The following is an 18,271-nucleotide window of genomic DNA, read 5'->3' as shown; positions in this document are numbered from 1 at the left end:
ATGCTCCCAATTAAATGGCTGAGCTGGCATATTCCACAACCGATTCAGCTTCTCAATGGCCTTTGAGAGTAAAGCTGTATGGTAATTTCTGTACTGAAGAAGTGTTGATATTTTTAGCGTTATTGCTGAAGAGACCTATGTAGGAACAGAAACAGACAGATATTCTTGATTTTTTTTCCTGAGTGGGTGATATTTTATTCTCATTTGTCCTTGGACATCCCTGCTGTTTTGTTTCGTCTTTTAATTGAATGAGCCAGGATGTCATAATATCCAAAGTCAAATGTACCAGAAAATGTAATAAAGTAGTCAACTTAGCAAAGTAATTGAAGAAGAAACTGAATTTTGAATGCTAGATCCTGTTATGAATTGATGGCAAAGTGGAAAGCATGCCATAGAAATGCAGCTTCATATGAATTTGTTATTGATGGTGTTTCTTTGGTTTCTTGTGGTGGTAATGAAAATGAAATGATTTGAACTTCTCAGTTCATGCCACTGCATGAAGTGTCAAACCAGTTAAAACTACAAATTAATTTTAAGAAGGAAATAAATCTTTTCAATTGCTTTTTGAGAAATGTAGTCATGCAGGGTAGTAATATTAAAATTTCATGAAGTGAAACATGAATACAGGTGAGGAAAAGATTCCAAATGTAGGGAGTGTTTTCTATAATTAAATACAAACATTCATCTGTGCAGTGGATTCTTTGTAGCTCTGAAAAATAAGCTTAACTCAAGAAAATTTGGTCTGAGTAAATACAAAAATCTTGTAAAATGGATTTTTAACTATCTTGGCAGTCACTTGATAACGAGTAGGATGTCTTCATGTCACCCTCCTATTTGTATGCCCATTGATGACTGGTAAGCCTAATTCTGGAGCTGCAGGCCTTATCACAGAAGGAGCAGGTGTTGGTAGCTGTTGGAGGGACACAGGGCAGTTTTTGCTGCTCTTTTCTTCTTCTCTGCCTCTCCTCATCTTTACTGCAGCGGGACCTCTCAAATTGCGCCATATACGAGGAGCTTTATCTTGACATAGATGTCCCAGTTTTTGAAGGCCCTTTCTCTCAGGCAAGCCAAAGCAGAACTTGCACAGCTCGGGCAATGCCGGATTTCTGCGTCAAAATTGACTTTAGCAGACAGGCAACTTCCAAGTCCGAGGAAATGGTACACCTTATCCAGTAGTTCTCTGACTTCAGTAGAAGGTATGTGAGACATGGGTTGATGGAGCTGCTTGGCCTTTTTGCCACTTAGTGTGAGGCCAGATTCTCATATGCTTTGGTGAAGGTGTTTAAGATGGTCTGAAGGGCTCTCGGAGAGAGAGCAGCAGCCATGTTGTCATCCGCATATTGAAGCTCCATGATCAAGGTCACAGAAGTTGAAAGTTTTAGAATTTCTAAAATGCAAAATTGTTAACATAGTACCTCGAATCACACAAAGTGAATATCTTAAATCAAGCTCTTAAGTTCTCAAGCTGTATTTTTGTACTTTGGCTTTCTGATTTTTGGTTATTGGTAGAAATATTTTTTCGTCAGCTTTTGTGAGCATGGTGAATGCAATGTTTGTGGATATCTAGCAATAAAAATTTAATCCTTCCAGCCCAGTAGGAGTCATCTGAATACTTTATTACATTTGGTAAGGATGGGATTAAAGGGTGCATGAGAGAGAGAGAGAGACTATAGGTGCCTCTTGATTAGTTTTGTGACAGAACAGCCAGTATAGATAAAAATATTATTTTATGTGGTAACCAATAGCTGTTCGTTGCATGGCACAGGCTTGTTATGGATAGGCTCAGAAAGGTGTTTCAGTGGATTGCATTACCCATAGAATTTAAATTGTTTTGCAGCATCTGCTTTGTTTTATTTAGCGGCAATGAAGTTGGCTGTTGATTGTCATTGTCCTAAAATAAAGTTGAATACCTTTGGAGTTTGCCTTGAAATTTGTTTGGAGAAGCTCATGTTCATGAAAAATCTTTGAAGAGTTTAGAAAGGATATTTACTGTTTGTCAAAAGGTAACAAATATTGATTTGAACTGTTGGGCAGAAGAATTAGTTCACACGTTTAAACTGCTAGCAATTATATTTGTTTTTATACAGAGGAATTCAAATTAAATTACTGAAGCTATTGAAGTGGGGAAGAAGCTTGGAAAACTTTTGTGATCAGGCTTCAATGCAGTCTAATTTTCTATTCACAACAGAGGCTTTTGAATATGCAGAAGAGGTTTATGCTGGAAATGGGTTTCTGCCAACAATAATTAAACTGCAAGCCAAGTCTTTTCCATTTGAAAAGTCATGTGATACAAGTCTCTAGTAAACATGTGGAAAGCAAAAACAAGGAAGCAATCATGATAGTATTATGTTAGCTATTAGCCACTAAAGAAGGGTTTTCAACATTTTTGTATTGGTGACCCCTTCACACAGCAAGCCTCAGAGTCTGCCCCCCCCCCCGACCCCGATTACTTAATAATTTAATTTAAGGGAGAATTGGGGCTGTCAGCACCACGTAGCTGACAGCTGGCAGCCTCAATATAACCACCTAATGACCCTGTGAGGGCTTGTGACCTCCCTTTTGAGAACTCACTATAGTTTCTGTTTATGTCGAATGACTGGTTTCATTATTTAGTCTGGTATGACTTGAAAATTAAAAACCACATAGAAATAGATATGCTTTCAAGGTTCGTTTTCCATCTGAAACGTATAATTCTGAAAGATTTGGCAGTGAATTGGGTAATAATACTGGCTTTTGATTTTGTGATCAGGGTTGTAATTATGAAGCATTATGACATGCTGTTCCTACAGTTTTGAAGGGTGTATATAGAAAAGGTTTCACAAATTTTATTGAAATTCTGAACAAATTTCTAGTGTCAGTAACAGTGAAGGGATTCTATTTTGTAGTGACAAAAGGTGTTGTTTTTTTTTGGCATTTGGGATTTATAAAAGAAGCTTTGAATAAGAGTGAAACTTTAATATTTTCAGCATTGTTTATACATAGAGGGTACGTCTACACTAGCCAGCTACTTCGAAGTAGCTGGCACAACGTCAAAATAGCATGCGCCGCGTCTACACACGCCATGTGCTATTGTGACGTTGAAATCAACGTTAGGCGGCGAGACATGGAAATCGCTATTCCCATCCAAAGATGGGAATAGCGCCCTACTTTGATGTTCAACGTCAAAGTAGGGCGTGTGTAGACGATCCGCGTTCCGCTGCTTTGACATAGCGGGGTCCTCCATGGCGACCATCAGCTGAGGGGTTGAGAGATGCTCTGTCCAGCCCCTGCGGGGCTCTCTGGTCACCACATGTAGCAGCCCTTAGCTCAGGGCTGCTGCGGCTGCAGCTGGAGCTGGGGGTCCATGCTGCGTGTACAGGTTCTGCAACCAGTTGTCGGCTGTGTGGATCTCATGCTGTGCAGGCCAAGTGTGTCTGGGAGGGGCCCTTTAAGGGAGCGGCTTGGGGCTTTGCTGGCCCCTTATTTCAATGAGCAGCGCTTGTGTGCGTGGATGCTCCACATTTCCTTCCGGGGTGGCTCCTTTTGACGTTCTCTGTTGCTGGCACCAGCCCTGGAGGATGCGTAGACGATATGCGTCGAAGTAGCCTATTTCAATGTCCTTACTTCAAAATAGGCTACTTCGACGTAGTGTACTCGTGTAGACAAAGCCAGAATGTCTGTAATATTTAAATAAGGTACTTTTCCAATAGTGACAAATAAGTCAGTTTAAAACATGCATTTATAACATAGTCACTAGAAAATGTGTGCTCTTACAATTGTATATTAAAATTAATGTAGTTTTTAGCTTTATAAAACTCATTTAAATCATTTGATTTTTAAATCATTCCTTTTTGCTGTGACCTAATAAAAGAGAAATTAGAGTAGAAGCTGCAATGATCAAACTCTGGTTCCCTGGAAATAGTATGTTTCCCCTAATATAATACCTAAGGGAACTGGGGTTTTAATGTGTGTTTTGATACCTTTTTATACTTTATCTTTATGCATCCAACCTTGTGTTTCCATGGAAATTGGTCTAAAAGCTGAGGGTGAGAATTCTCACTGGTAGACTACAGCTGCTTGACACTAGCTGAAAAATAGTAAGTGGCAGTTTCATAAACTAGCCTCAGAGTTTTACTGCTCAGGATTTTGAGGTTTGTAGTCAGACCCTGTCTTTTACCCATATGCACAATATACACTTGTGTAGAGCACCTGGAACCTTGGGGCACTACTGGGTCTTAATATCCACTCACCTGCCTCTTCCTAGCTCTGTTCTGTGGCTCTGCTTTCTATGGAAAGGATCTAGTGTATTTAAAAGTGAAAATGCTTGTCAGAGCTAATTAGTAGAACCTGTGGAAAAAGCCATCCAATTAATAATGAAGCCATGACAGTTTCTGAATTTACTGTCTCAGAGGGGTAGTCTACAGGCCCTTAATTTACTTCAAAATTTATTTTAAAATAAATTTCATTAGAGTGGTGAAGATGATAAAATCACAGCTTAAAAAGTCCCCCTCCCAACTTTCTTACAACACTTCTGTGAATACATCCCAGCATGATATTTGCCATTTTTGCAACAGTGTTACACTGTTGATTCATACTTACCTGGTGCCCCACTATGATTCCTGGATCCCTTTTTCACAGTACTCCTTCCAAGGCAGTCATTTTCCATTTTGTATGTATGCAACTGATTGTTCCTTCCCAAGTGGAGTACTTTGCATCTGCCCTGCCCTCATTGAATTTCATCCTGACTAACTCAAACCATTTTTCCAATTTGACTAGATTATTTTGAATTATAATCCCATCATCTAAAGCACTTGCAACCCTTCCCATCTTGGTATCATATGCAAACCTTATTAGTGTGCTGTTTATGACATTATCTTAAATTATTGATGAAGATATTGAAGGGAACCAAACCCAGAACTGATCAGGAATACCATCCCTGATGTCACCACAGCCAATCTGGTGTCTGACCTCTGTAACTTTGTTCTCACCCACAGTTATTTCCGACTTGGGGACAATTTATACCTCCAGATTAGTGGAACTGTTATGGGCACCCGCATGGCCCCACAATACGCTAATATATTTATGGCTGACCTGGAACAACGATTCCTCAGCTCTCGTCCCCTATTACCCCTCCTCTACTTGTGATACATTGATGACATCTTTATGATTTGGACCCATGGTATAGAGACTCTAGAAGAATTCCACAAAGACTTTAACAATCTGCATCCCCCTATCAACTTATGTCTTGACTACTCCACGTGAGAGAGACATTTCCTGGACACTACAGTACAAATCAAGGATGGCCAGATCAGTACCACACTCTACCGGCAACCCACTGATTGCTATACTTACCTACCATGCTTCTAGCTTTCATCCTGCACACATAACTAGATCCATTGCTTACAGTAAAGCCCTTAGGTACAATAGCATTTGCTCTGATCCAACTGACAGGGACCGAAAACTACAAGATCTTTACCAAATATTCATATACCTGAATTACCCTCCAGGAGAAATAAAAAAACAAATTGGCATGGCCAGACAAATACCCAGAGACTAGCTACTCCAAGAGAAGCCCAAAAAAGCCAAGAACAGAACACCTCTGGTCATTACCTACAGCCCCCAACTCAAACCACTGCGATGCATTATTAAAGACCTACAACCTATGCCTTAATCAGGATGCCACAGTCCAGAAGGCCCTAGGTGACAGACCTGTTCTCTCCTACAGACAACCTCCCAACCTTATGAGGATTCTCACCCACAACCACCGTCTATACCGCAGGAACACCAGTCCGGGAACTTTTCCTTGCAGCAAAGCTCGTTGCCAATTTTGTCCACATATCTATTCTGGAAATACCATCACTGGACCTAACCAGGTTATTCACAGAATCATGGGCACATTCTCATGTTCCTCAACTAACATCATATATGCCGTCATGTGCCAAGAATGCCCACATGCTTTGTATATTAGGTAGACTTCAAACTCTCTTAGACAAAGAATTAATGGGCATAAAACAGAGATAAAAACACTCCTGATCCACAAACCTGTCAGTCGGCATTTTAATGGAGTGGGCCATTCTGTTAATGACCTGAAGGTTTGTGTCTTACTGAAGAGGAATTTTCACAGCAGTCTTGAAAGAGAGGCTGCTGAACTCTTATATTCAAATTCGACACATTAACGTGGTTTAAACCAGAATGGGAATTTTCTGGGTCATTATAGGGGCTCTTTTGCATACTTGGCTTAATCTAATTCTTGACACACCCCCCGCCCTTCTACCCCTCTACTCTCTGATTTGATCACCTTGATGATAATTTTTTTGATTTGTCAACCTTGATTGCTATTTTTGGTTCTCTGTGCCTTAAATATTAAGTCTGTTCTGTTATGTCTATGATCTGAAGAAGTGGGTCTGTCCCATGAAAGCTCGTCACCTGATACGTTATTTTGTTAGTCTTTAAAGTGTTATTGGACTGCTTTTTTGTTTTGATGGAACTAATCCCTGTGGGCCCCCACTGTTTATGCCCCTCCTGAATGATTGTGAACCATTGATAACTCCTCTCTGGTTATTCAACCAATTATGCACTACTTTATAGTAGCTCCATCTAGGTTTTGTTTCCTATGTTTGTTAATAAGAAGGTCATGCAAGACAGAATCAAAATCCTTTCTAAAGTAAAGGTATATCGCACCTACCGCTTCCTCCTTATCCACAAACCTTGTTACCTTGTCAAAGAAAACTATAACATGCGTTTGACATGATTTGTTGCTGACAAAGCTATACTCCTACTTATTAGCTTATTATCTTCTAGGTGTTTACAAGTTGATTCCTAAATTATTTCTCCATTATATTTCCTGACACAAGATGATTTGTGGTCTGGAAAAATCTACCTTACAATTACAGACTTAAGAAACTTCCTTCCTCCAGAGAGACAGTTAGGGTTGCCAACCCTCCCAGACCAGATGGTGTCTGGTTTGTCCAGTTAAGAGAGTTGACAAACCTAGAGACAGTTAAGAGTTGACTTAATCAATCAGTAAGTATCTATGCAGGAAGGATATATCAAGTACCACCAGACTTCTTTGAACTAGCAGAACTATAGGCATTAGATCCACTGACTGGAAGTTTAACATCTTGTTGGAAACAAACCAACTTTTATCAGGCATGGTAATTTCTTTCTGAAAGAGGTTTAGACACAGTTTATACTTACAGTATTTACTTTGGTTTTCATGAAGTAGGTCACTTAGTGGTCTCATCTTGCCTTAAAATGTATGTGTGCAATTTTCCATTAGGCATTTGTAGCCAAGGTTCTTTACAATCTGTATGTTTTGCAAGAAAGGAGCATATAAACCATATTTCCCCCCTGCCCCCCACATTGTGAAGTGGCTATCTACCTTGTTATCTCTGTAGGTTTATTACAATTAAGTTCATAAAGCTGTGTAGATGCAAGAGCTTGGATAATGCCCACAAAGGAGTGAGTTAATATGAAAGACAGGTGACACAAGGACTGAGATGTTAACTTTTGGGTATCAGAAAACCTGAGTAGCAGGTAGTCTGCAAGAGATGATTTTTCTATTAGATCAGGATTTTTTACATATAAATCACTGTACGCTATTTTAAATAGAGGCCTAGTTTACAGTGACCCTGCTGTAAAAAGTAGTTAATGTTACCATTTTTGTGTCAGGAAATGCATGTCTTACAGCAGTTGGGCAGAGAACTAATTATGTGTAAGGTTGTTTTTATTATCTCACAGCAAACTAATAGAAGAGGATAGGTGGGACCAGACATCCCTAGGCACTGATTTAGAAAGCAGCAGCAGCAGATATCCTGGCATAGCAAAATTACAATAGTGTCAAGCCACAGAAGCTTATCTTGGTGTCTATGTCCTTAAATTCTTTTAGGGAATGTTTAGTATAGTCAGCAACTTTTCATTGTAGATTGTGGTGTCTGAAGATCCTGCTCTGTTTTAGATTATGCATGTCCCATAGCGATATAAATGAATGTTTTGCATGAGGCTGTTAGGGAGGGAGATGGATGGCTTATAAATTGAAATGTTATTCTGTTTCACGTTCTGCCAAATTAACTTTGATAGCTGAGAGTATGAACACAAAATTATTTGAGTTTCATGAATGCAAGATGGAATATCAATGGAAGGTTCATTTTTATCACAGAAAAATCCAAAGATGGAAAAATGAGGGAACACCTTGCATTTATTTTGCTATATTTTCTTAGCTTGTTAAAGGCGGGTTCTTTTCAGCTTCAGTAAAGATTGCAGAAGTTGAAGTGAAAACCTGAGGCATTGTAAAATAAGTTAAGTATTTCTATTCAAGAAGCTACAAAGTGACTTCCATGGGATGTGAATGGTGTTCTGGAAAGGGAAGTAGTATAAATTAACTACATTCTTGAATTCTCCCATATTCTGAATCCATCTTTCCTCTCCTTCCCTTTAAACCCTCCTGAGGGGCTGAACAGCCTACAGAAATTACTGCAGTGCTAGATTTTGAAGTAAACTACATGTACACTCCAGTTCATGGGCAGGGAAGACTAGAATAAAGGAATCCCTACTTGTCTTCCTCCCCATGCATTTGTATCAGGAGGCACTCTCCTGTTTTACCCTTGATACCTCAAGAGAGTTTCCACACCTAGTTGCTTTGGAAAAGGCAAGTTCTTTGGGGAAGGGACCATGTACACATGTAAGATACACCACTGTATGTAAGAACATCATTCCTAATTGAAGGACAGTTCGTTTTTCACACCTTCCATGTCCCTTCTGTTGTCTTATGGGAATGCAGGGATGACACTCGCAACCTAACAAGACCTTGTATGTAACTTTGACTGATGGTTCCAGAGCCATCATCCAGGAAGACATTATATCTGGGCCATGCAACTTTTTTACAAGTCAGGATGGAACTCTGGGTTATGACACCTCTCCAATGTCTTTCCTCTGAGCTCAAGTCGAGCAGGAAGAAAAAAGGAGGAGCTACTTTAAACATTACATGAAAGGTTATTTCCCTCTGAGCAGCTATCAGCATAGACACTGGGCTGTGCCATTGTGTGGCCACAAAATCTGCAGAAACAATCCCAAGAGGCTTAATTTGAGTCCTTTAGAACCAGTACATGCTTTCTATAGTTTGGTATTTTGTTAAAAGAGTGAACTAAAGTACCTAAGTAAGCATGTGTGTTAAAGGAGATTATAAATATCTTCTTTAGATGCCTATTGCATTTATAATATTTTTTATTTACAGCACAGTGTTTATTACAATAATTGTGATGTATTAAACTGGAAAAGAGGGGACTTGAAGGCCAAGAATAAAAAAATCATTTTGATAAAAATAGTGGCTGTTGTAGTAGGAGGTAATAGTTTGTAGTTTAATTGCTGTACTAGTATGCAATATATCTAGTGTTAAAAATACAAATCAGACTTCTGTGAGAGACTGAGTCCCATTTGAAGCTAGAATGGTAATTTTCACGTGAGGGTGACTTTCCATGCTGAATTTGTGAATAAGACAAATGGTACATAAGATCAAACTGCCCTGAGATATTTCATGAACTATGCACAGTTAGGGGAGTATTTTAGTATCATTTTTGTTTAGTCCCTTTTTAATAGGGGTTTTGTTGTTTTATACAAAGCATTCAGGGAAGGAAAGCTGACATTAAATATTCTTGGACCATTATTTTGTCAAGCCAGGTGTCATTGGGTCCTTGAAGGAATGGGTTAACCTAATGGAGTTGTGATGAGGGACGCTGGACTTGCCCACTCCAACAGGCTGTGACCCAGCACCACAGGAGGGTCAACAGTGTTTGTCTCCAAAGGGGTCCTTTGAGCTACCCTCTCTGGTCATTTCGTCCAACTGCTTTTCTCCTTCAGCTTTTGGTTTCAGATAAGCAAAACAAGAAAATGAAAAAGAAACCAAGCCATCAGTCCCAACCAGGCTTAACAGTGCTGCTCCCTCAGGGAGGCCTCTCTGGGTCCCTTTTTTCAGGAACCTTCAGAGTAGGTCTTCACTCTTCCTCAGCCTCGCCTTTCTGTTCTGGGTTGCTCCCTTTTCAACCCTGCTTTCCAGATGCAGCATGCTCTTTAGGGGAGTAGGGTTACTTGGGCCCAGTCTGGTCTTTAACTCTTTCCAGCCCAGCATGGGGTTGGTACCTGATGGCACCAGGCTTTATATAATATTAACACACTGGAATAGTATGTACTAAAGTGGCTCAAAATATGCTGTCTGTTATGTGCAGCTAGCATTCATGAAGCACTATTCTTGCTATCTGTAATACATAAACGCTCTTGGAGCATCTTTAAAGTGCTGCATGTTATTGCATATTAAGATGTTGTTTCATTACATGTTCATTAGAACTTATAGTCCAAATTTCAGACTGAAGCTAGGTTTAGCATCTGCTTGATTTTTTTGAAAAATACATTAAAATACAGATCTTTTAACCATTGGCAGGTGCCACACTAATATTTATTTGAACTCCTAGCTATTGAGGCTGGACTAACATTCATATAATGTTATTACATCAGATGTGTTTACTTGCTTTAAGTAAATCAAAGCCTATGTTGCACTCCAATAGTTACAGAAGGGGCTGGTCCTATTTTAATTACCCACTGATATATTCACTTCTCCCAGCATGCTGACAACCTTTTCTCTTGAAGTTCACTGTCATCATATGATCTCCTCCTCCTCCATTGGGAACAGCAGTATATGTTCTTTACCTTCATATTTTGCAGGTATGTTTACATTTATGTTGAAATTCTGAAACGAAAGGGTAAGAGTGGGAGTAGAAAGAGTAAGGAAAGGTACTGGCATGCTTTGTTTGTAGGTTTTGCAATACATTCTCTCTGCTGTCTACCTCCCTGTCTGCAGAGGATTTGTAAATCTTGCCTGGGTGTTTCCTATGGTCTGTTCTTCATTTTTCTTCATGGTGCTGCAGAAATTGGATTTAGATTACAAAGTTGTATGTTAAAACCAGCGATGTGCATGACAAACAAGAATCTCAGGAAATATTTTCAAATCCTGAAGGTTTCAAATATACAAAATATTCGAAGTAAAAATTATACAAATCTGTTTTCTCTCAAACTAGTTTTATGCTGTTGTTTATTTGATTTTTTTTTTTTTTTAAATCCTGTATTTTTGAAGATGCCTTTCTGAAGTATTAGGTCCTGGGTGTTTGAATTTTACAGGTTAATCTTGCTGAGCAGTCTGGTCAATTACCTGAATTTAGATTACAAGAACACAAGCTCTTTTTGGTAAATTCACAAGATATATAAGATCCGAGAATTCTAGCCACTCTGATTTGAAAAATCCAGTTTTCTTTACTTCTTTAAATATGTAATAAAAAATATTTAGAAAGCCAAAAAGAAACATCTGGCGCCTTTGTAATTAGGAAAGAGTGGGGAACACAGGGAGGGAAAGGTGGTGTGATGCAAAGGGAAAAAATATGCTTAAAATAAACCATAAGTAGAGGTTAATATACATTCTGGAACAAATAAAATACCAGCTTCCTCCCTTGTCAAGGCTACCTGTTTTATTTATAGATCCATGTGATTTGTATTGGGAGCTGGGGAGGGAATTAAGTCTTTAAACATGAGATTGCTTTAGTCTCCTAGGATACATACAATAATAGTCATACAGTTCTCCATGGGGTTCCATGGTAGCCGGCATAGAAATATTGGTAAATTTTAGTATAGTCCTTTGAGCTACCTTAAGAAGAAAGGTTTTGATTTCGTTTGCTTTCTGTCCATTGCAAAACAAATACAAAAATTTGAAATTTCACTCAGAATAATGCAAAACTAAATGAAAAAGAAAAGTAAATCAAGATACAGGCTGAACCTGTTTAGTCCAGCACACTCTGGTCTGGCAACATCCAAGGTCTGGCACAATTTTAGTTACCTGTGTGGTCCCTTATCACTTTATAACCATAAAGCTTGTTTATAGCCAAACTCAGTGATGTTATTTAGCTCTAATTTACCCCTAAATGTCTTCTAAGAGTCCCGAAAGCTGGGGAGGTGTTGGTAACACTGCTAGACAACACTGATTTCCTGTGGTTTTATCAAATTCTTTGTTTTGGCACTGGTCAGATCCCAAGGATGTCAGACTAGAGAGGTTCAACCTGTATTTGGAACAAAGCTGTACTCTTCAAATCTTTAGTTTTTCTTTTTTTCTAATTTTGTCTCTCCTACAGAACTTCCCGCTAGTAAAAATGATCAGCTAGGAGCTGCTGTATGGGTATTCTGAAGCAGTCCGTTTGATATTTTCAAATGATGTTCCTCCTTTTGAAGCAAACAGCCAAAATTTGAAGTTTCTGGGTTGTTTCTGTTGAGAGGAGAAATTGATGATGGAGTCAGGTACTTCTTTGATGCAATCCCATTTTGTTTTCATAGAACATAAAGTACCAGTTTCCTGAACAAAGTAGAAATCAAACAGGGTACAGTTTCTTTGCTCACAGTTCCAAGCCTCTTTCCAACTAGCACTCTACCTTTTCCTCAGGGACATGCTGCAAGTGCTTCTATGTGACTTCAATATTGCCTTCTCTGTCTCATTCTGAGGTGTTTATGTTTCTCTCTCTAGGAAGCCCCTTGACCCATATGTCCCTGCCACTGCCCAGGTTTTCATGCAGTCTAATCCTGTTCAGTGGTTTTCCATTGTTTCAGCTATCACTAAACTCAGGCACATTTTGACACAAAGAAGCTATGGAAAAATAAAATGGCAAAGAGTGTATCTGGGGGCTTTAATATTAGCATTGTGTGTTTATTAAACATAATATGATGCAACAACTACAATTTTTATAATTCATTTGGGACAGTATTTTATAGTGGAATCATCACACGTGTAATCTGCGAAAAGAAGTCCCATGGCACCTTATAGACCAAAAAATATTTTGGAGCATAAGCTTTCGTGGGCAAAGACCTGCTTCGTCAGATGCAAGGGTCTTTGCCCATGAAAGCTTATGCTCCAAGACATGTTAGTCTATAAAGTGCCACAGGATTTATTGTTGTTTTTGAAGATACAGACTACTCCTTTGATACTTGCCAATCTGCAAAAGATAGCCCAAGTGAAAAGTATTTGAGTCAGCGTGTTAATTCACTCTCTAATATCCTAGGACTGACATAACCACAGCAACACCGCTTTTCTGATTCAATGATTAACTGAAATTATTTTAGTGTTCTACTTTAGTTCTTTGGGCATTAGTACTCATTTCTGTAATTCTGTATTTCACTTTTTTCTTTGATTTTCCTAACACTTGTTATGGCTTTTGCACATCTGCATCTTACAGTTTCTTTGCATTTTTGACTACTATTTAATTACAAAGTAATAATTTTCTTTTCCATGATCATTTTATGTCATTTCTGTAAGTTTTAACAAATAACAGAACTAGACTTCCAAGAAAAGCGAGTCCTAGGCATTTTTTCCTTCTGTGTTCAGTGTTTTGAAAATTGGACTTTCATTCCATGTGATCAAGTAACAAAAAGTTGCTTAATATCTGGCCCCATATTGCCATGCAAGACTCGGAGTAAATCTGACATGTATATCACTATCTTCTCTGTCAATTTGCTGAGCAAGGATTACACTGTACATCACTGTGGCATCACTGTCTTGATATAGAATTCTACTTTATTTTTCCTCGTGTCTGGTCTTGCCTTATTTTACTACTTGAACTTTGTTTCTACAACAACAACATGCATATAGTATGTCTTCATTGCAGAGTTAACTCAGGTGTTCTGTGCCTGGGTGTGAGTACTTCAGTTGATCTAATTTAGGTGTTACCAGCCACTATCTAAGGGCTTGTTTGCAGGTCTTAGTCAATGTACCTAACTTGAGTAGAGATAAGTGTGCCATGAGGACATAACATATGAAGGTAACTATTTTTTGAGAGCATCATAAGTTTTAACTTGCATGGGAATAGTCTGTAAACCTCTGGAGAAGCATTCCTTTCTTTGTTATGACCATGTAAGCCAGTTTAAGTGTTTGCTAGTGATGACTTGAGCCAGTTGAGGAAAGTGAGTGAAGTGTCAAGTCTCCTTCCATCCGGGGTGCCTTTTGTTCCTCTATAACCCCTCACACTTCTTCAGAGTATAAAGTGCCTGATGCTTTGTATTCTGAAACATTTCCTGGACTTCTCTGAAAATATGTTTGGTAGTCTGTAATATACTGCTTTCGCCTGCCTGTTGGTAGGGAAAAGGCCGTCCATAGCTCTCAGTCAAGGGCTGAGACATTTATGAAAAACTACCTCCTTGCTTTGTCTAAAGAGTCCATCCTTCACACAAAGAAGATAGGGCAGAACCAAGGGTTCTCACCTGTCTGGTTAAGACTTCCTTAGAAAGTCTGTTTTAAATATGCTTTTTCACTTGATCATATATTTTACCTAGCTTCCTCATTCATTTATTGAGCCAAAGAGCTTATTACTGGGGTAATCCTGCCTCACAGAATCATTTTAGCTCCCACTGACATCCAGAATATGACTGAGGGGCAGAGGAGGGGAAGCCAAAGAGGAAGTGTCTGTCTGTCATGGAAGATGGTATAAATTTGTCTCAAGGGTCAGATGTCCTGTTTCTGTCCAGAGACATCTTAAAAACTCTTACTGTGTAATCTATTTGCAGTGGGTGGATTTTCTGGAGGCAATTAATTCTTTTCCCTTTCCCCCCTTTATTTTTCTGCAGGTTTGTGTTTCATGTCTTGTGATTGCTGAAACCTTGACTGTTTCTCCAGGTCAATCCACAATAGTTACCTCCCTGAGAGTTTCTTCATTTAGGTCCTTAATGTGATTGGACATGGTCTCAAATTAGGGCACCTCTCAAACACATGAAAAGAGAATATAGCCACACTTCACTTTTTCTTTCTCTCACCTGCTTCTAACTTTTTCTAATATGATTTAATCAAATCATGTCCTTTATATGTTACATTCTAGTAGTCATGAACCCATTATATTTAATGTCATTAATGTTGTTCTACTTTTCTACAGAATTGTCATCTGGGAACAGGATGTATTTAAGTGGGCTTTATAGAAGGTTTAGCTTTTTGACTGATGTTCTTCTGATGATTTAATCTTTCCAGGTAGAAGGGCAACCCAGGTGTGAAAAGCTGTTAGATAAAGTGTCTTGTAGGAAATAAATTCATGAAGAAGCAAAATTTTTACCCTCTCTGGCTACGTCTACACGTGCAGCCAACATCGAAATAGCTTATTTCGATGTTGCGACATCGAAATAGACTATTTCGATGAATAACGTCTACACGTCCTCCAGGGCCAGCAACGTCGATGTTCAACTTCGACGTTGCTCAGCCCAACATCGAAATAGGCGCAGCGAGGGAACGTCTACACGTCAAAGTAGCACACATCGAAATAGGGATGCCAGGCACAGCTGCAGACAGGGTCACAGGGCGGACTCAACAGCCAGCCGCTCCCTTAAAGGGCCCCTCCCACACACAGTTGCACTAAACAACACAAGATACACAGAGCTGACAACTGGTTGCAGACCCTGTGCCTGCAGCATAGATCCCCAGCTGCCGCAGAAGCAGCCAGAAGCCCTGGGCTAAGGGCTGCTGCCCACGGTGACCATAGAGCCCCGCAGGGGCTGGAGAGAGAGCATCTCTCAACCCCCCAGCTGATGGACGCCATGGAGGACCCAGCAATTTCGACGTTGCGGGACGCGGATTGTCTACACGGTCCCTACTTCGACGTTGAACGTCGAAGTAGGGCGCTATTCCTATCTCCTCATGAGGTTAGCGACTTCGACGTCTCGCCACCTAACGTCGAAGTTAACTTCGAAATAGCGCCCGACGCGTGTAGACGCGACGGGCGCTATTTCGAAGTTGGTGCCGCTACTTCGAAGTAGCGTGCACGTGTAGACGCAGCTTCTGCCTCCTTTTGCAATTCAGTCAATCAGCAAGAAGAAAGTGGTCTGGCTAATTATCCCCTTGCTGTTAATGTCTTGACTGCAGGCATACTAATTTGTTTCTCAGACATAAAATCCTTACACTGATGTTAATCAAAGGTTGTATTGGTGATTTTCTGTACTGTGAAGAAAAGCCATGCTTAGATGGATTACTTAAACTTGGGGATATTGTTTTTTCAACTAAGAGAGCAGTCAAGTTATTTAAATGTTACACTCTTCTACAAAAGGAAAACCCCTTTTGTTTTTAAAATAAGCAAGTCCTCAGGATTGGTGAATATATAAGCTTGAATGTTTTTTCCTTATTTGATGAAATGTAGCTTATTTCAAAAGTAATGTGCTTTACACTTCATAATGATAGTAGAACCCAGCAGGGTGTTGAAGAGAGGGGGAAAAAAAATCATGCATTAGTTTCAGCTGATTGAAGTATAATGCTGGCCCAGCCATAGGTACCTCTGATATACACTCTGCCTTTAAGGCAAGTTTGTGGTTTACTTTTATAGTATGATAGAAGCAATGGGTCAGCTCTGTAAAGTTTTGCATATTTGCTATGCCATATGATTCTGAAACATACGTATTTCGTAGATCTGGAAGGGACCTTGAGTCCCGTTCCCTGCACTCACAGCAAGACGAGCAACAGCCCTGATAGAAATGTATATATCTCATAGATCTGGAAGAGATCTTAGAGGTCATTGAGTCCAGTCCCTTCCACTCAGAGCAGGACCTAGGACCATCCCTGACAAGTTTTTTTATTTTTAACTCTAACCTGCCCCAGACCCTTGAAAGGCCCCCTCAAGGATGAAGCTCACAATCATGAGTTTACAAGGCCAATGCAGTAACCACTGAACTATCCCTTCCCTCCAAGATTGTTGGGGCCACAGAATAGCCACCTCGTCTTTTGATATCCTATGTTTACTATTTCACTGTAATATAGGTGTTGAACATGGGAGTCATAAACAAGGGTTCATAATTACTTTCCTGTCTTCCTGGTTAGATGGGAGGAAGTGTCCATAAATTTTTTTGTGCTGTAACATGTCACAGTACTGATGTGGAAAAGAGAGAGACCGTTGTATTGTAAATGTTTTATGGTCTTAGTGTGAACTCCTTATGTCCTTGTTTCGATGTGATTTTTTTTAATGTGAAGAATTTTTAAACACTTAACGGATATTTGTCCAGATATGACTACTGGTATTTGGAGCATCTCTTGGGGGTTCTTTCTTAACTCTAGTTCTTTATGTATTTTTCAAATATTCTAATATTATTTAAAGAGGTTTAAAGATGAGATTTCACTGTTATGAAGATGACACCAAAATACATTTGTATTTTATGTCTGATTCTGTTATGCAAGTTTGCCTGGCTTTTTAAGGGCTTTATCTATACTACCTTGGAATAGTGACCTGCTCAGGGTCGATCTGAGATTTGAGTTTGTGTGTGCACAAAATCGAGCTCTCGCTCAGTTGACCCCTGTACACCACAAGATGTGAGGCGTAAGGAAGACCAAAGGGAGAAACTCAATTGGGGCAGCTAAAACTGTGTATCTCTGGTCGATTTTTATGTCTAGTATAGACATAGCCTAAATTAATCTACTGAAATTTAGTATTACTGTCAAATAATTTTCTTTGTCTTTAAATGAGAGCAGGCTAGGGGAGGGAGCTTGAGGGCCACTGATAGAGCATGGTTGGCACCAGGTGAGGCAGTTTGGGAAGGCACTGCCTTCCCCTGCCTACCACACCTTCCACCCCTGTAACTTGGGCCTGCTTTTCTAGAAAACTTGGATATTTTAGACAGATCTTCACTCTATCCAACTATATTTTGTTTTGCATTTTTAGTAACAGTGCTTGGAGAGAGCATTTGTTTTCTATAACTGTCAGAAGGTCTTGTTCATGCTTTAAATGCAGACACCCTGCCTGTTTTTATGTATAAAATACAGTGTGCTCCCCTTCCTCATGTTTCTGTACATATCTCCTCCAGAATGTAGCTCTTAGGTTTCTTGTGTGAGTGAAATATGCTTCTCATATTACTCACGTGCCCCAATTCCTATAATGTGTCCTTGTTTTGGCAATGGGTTAGTTTTAAATTTCTAATGAGAAATCGTGCATAGGTTAGCCAATTTTGTCTGAGTCTCTTGCTTTCTGTCTCAGTCAGGATTGCTTGAAGTAGGGCCTTGATGGGAGGAGAGAGAGCTCATAATGTTGTTGATTTCCACTAAGTAATGCTGAGTATTTTTGCATCGAATAGTGCTTTTTTAAAAATAGCTTAGTTTTCCCTTCATTCACACAATTATTTATCCTGCTATAAACTTTGGTTTTTCTTGTTCGCCAACTTTTCAAGTTTCTCTCACTTGGTCTAAATTTTATACATCTAATATATATAAAAATTAGTGTCTTAAAGATTTCTCTTTCGTTATCGCCCCTTTTTC

General features: G+C 39.4%; 1 protein-coding gene across 6 annotated transcripts in view; it reads left to right on the top strand.

Annotated features, from left to right (window-relative positions):
* Window positions 1-18,271, top strand: part of LNX2 (ligand of numb-protein X 2) — a 74,916-nt gene that overhangs the window by 21,239 nt on the left and 35,406 nt on the right. For 2 of the 6 annotated variants that reach the window (XM_074985873.1, XM_074985891.1), the window contains exon 2: window positions 12,147-12,309. The exons of the other annotated variants lie outside the window; for them this stretch is intronic. The gene's annotated coding sequence lies outside the window, so the exon portion shown is untranslated. The remainder of the gene's footprint in view (window positions 1-12,146; window positions 12,310-18,271) is intronic. 6 annotated transcript variants of the gene reach the window in all.

This window comes from Carettochelys insculpta, chromosome 1 (genome assembly GCF_033958435.1).
Source record: "Carettochelys insculpta isolate YL-2023 chromosome 1, ASM3395843v1, whole genome shotgun sequence".
Taxonomy (NCBI): domain Eukaryota; kingdom Metazoa; phylum Chordata; order Testudines; family Carettochelyidae; genus Carettochelys; species Carettochelys insculpta.
This window is presented reverse-complemented; position numbering and strand designations above follow the sequence as displayed.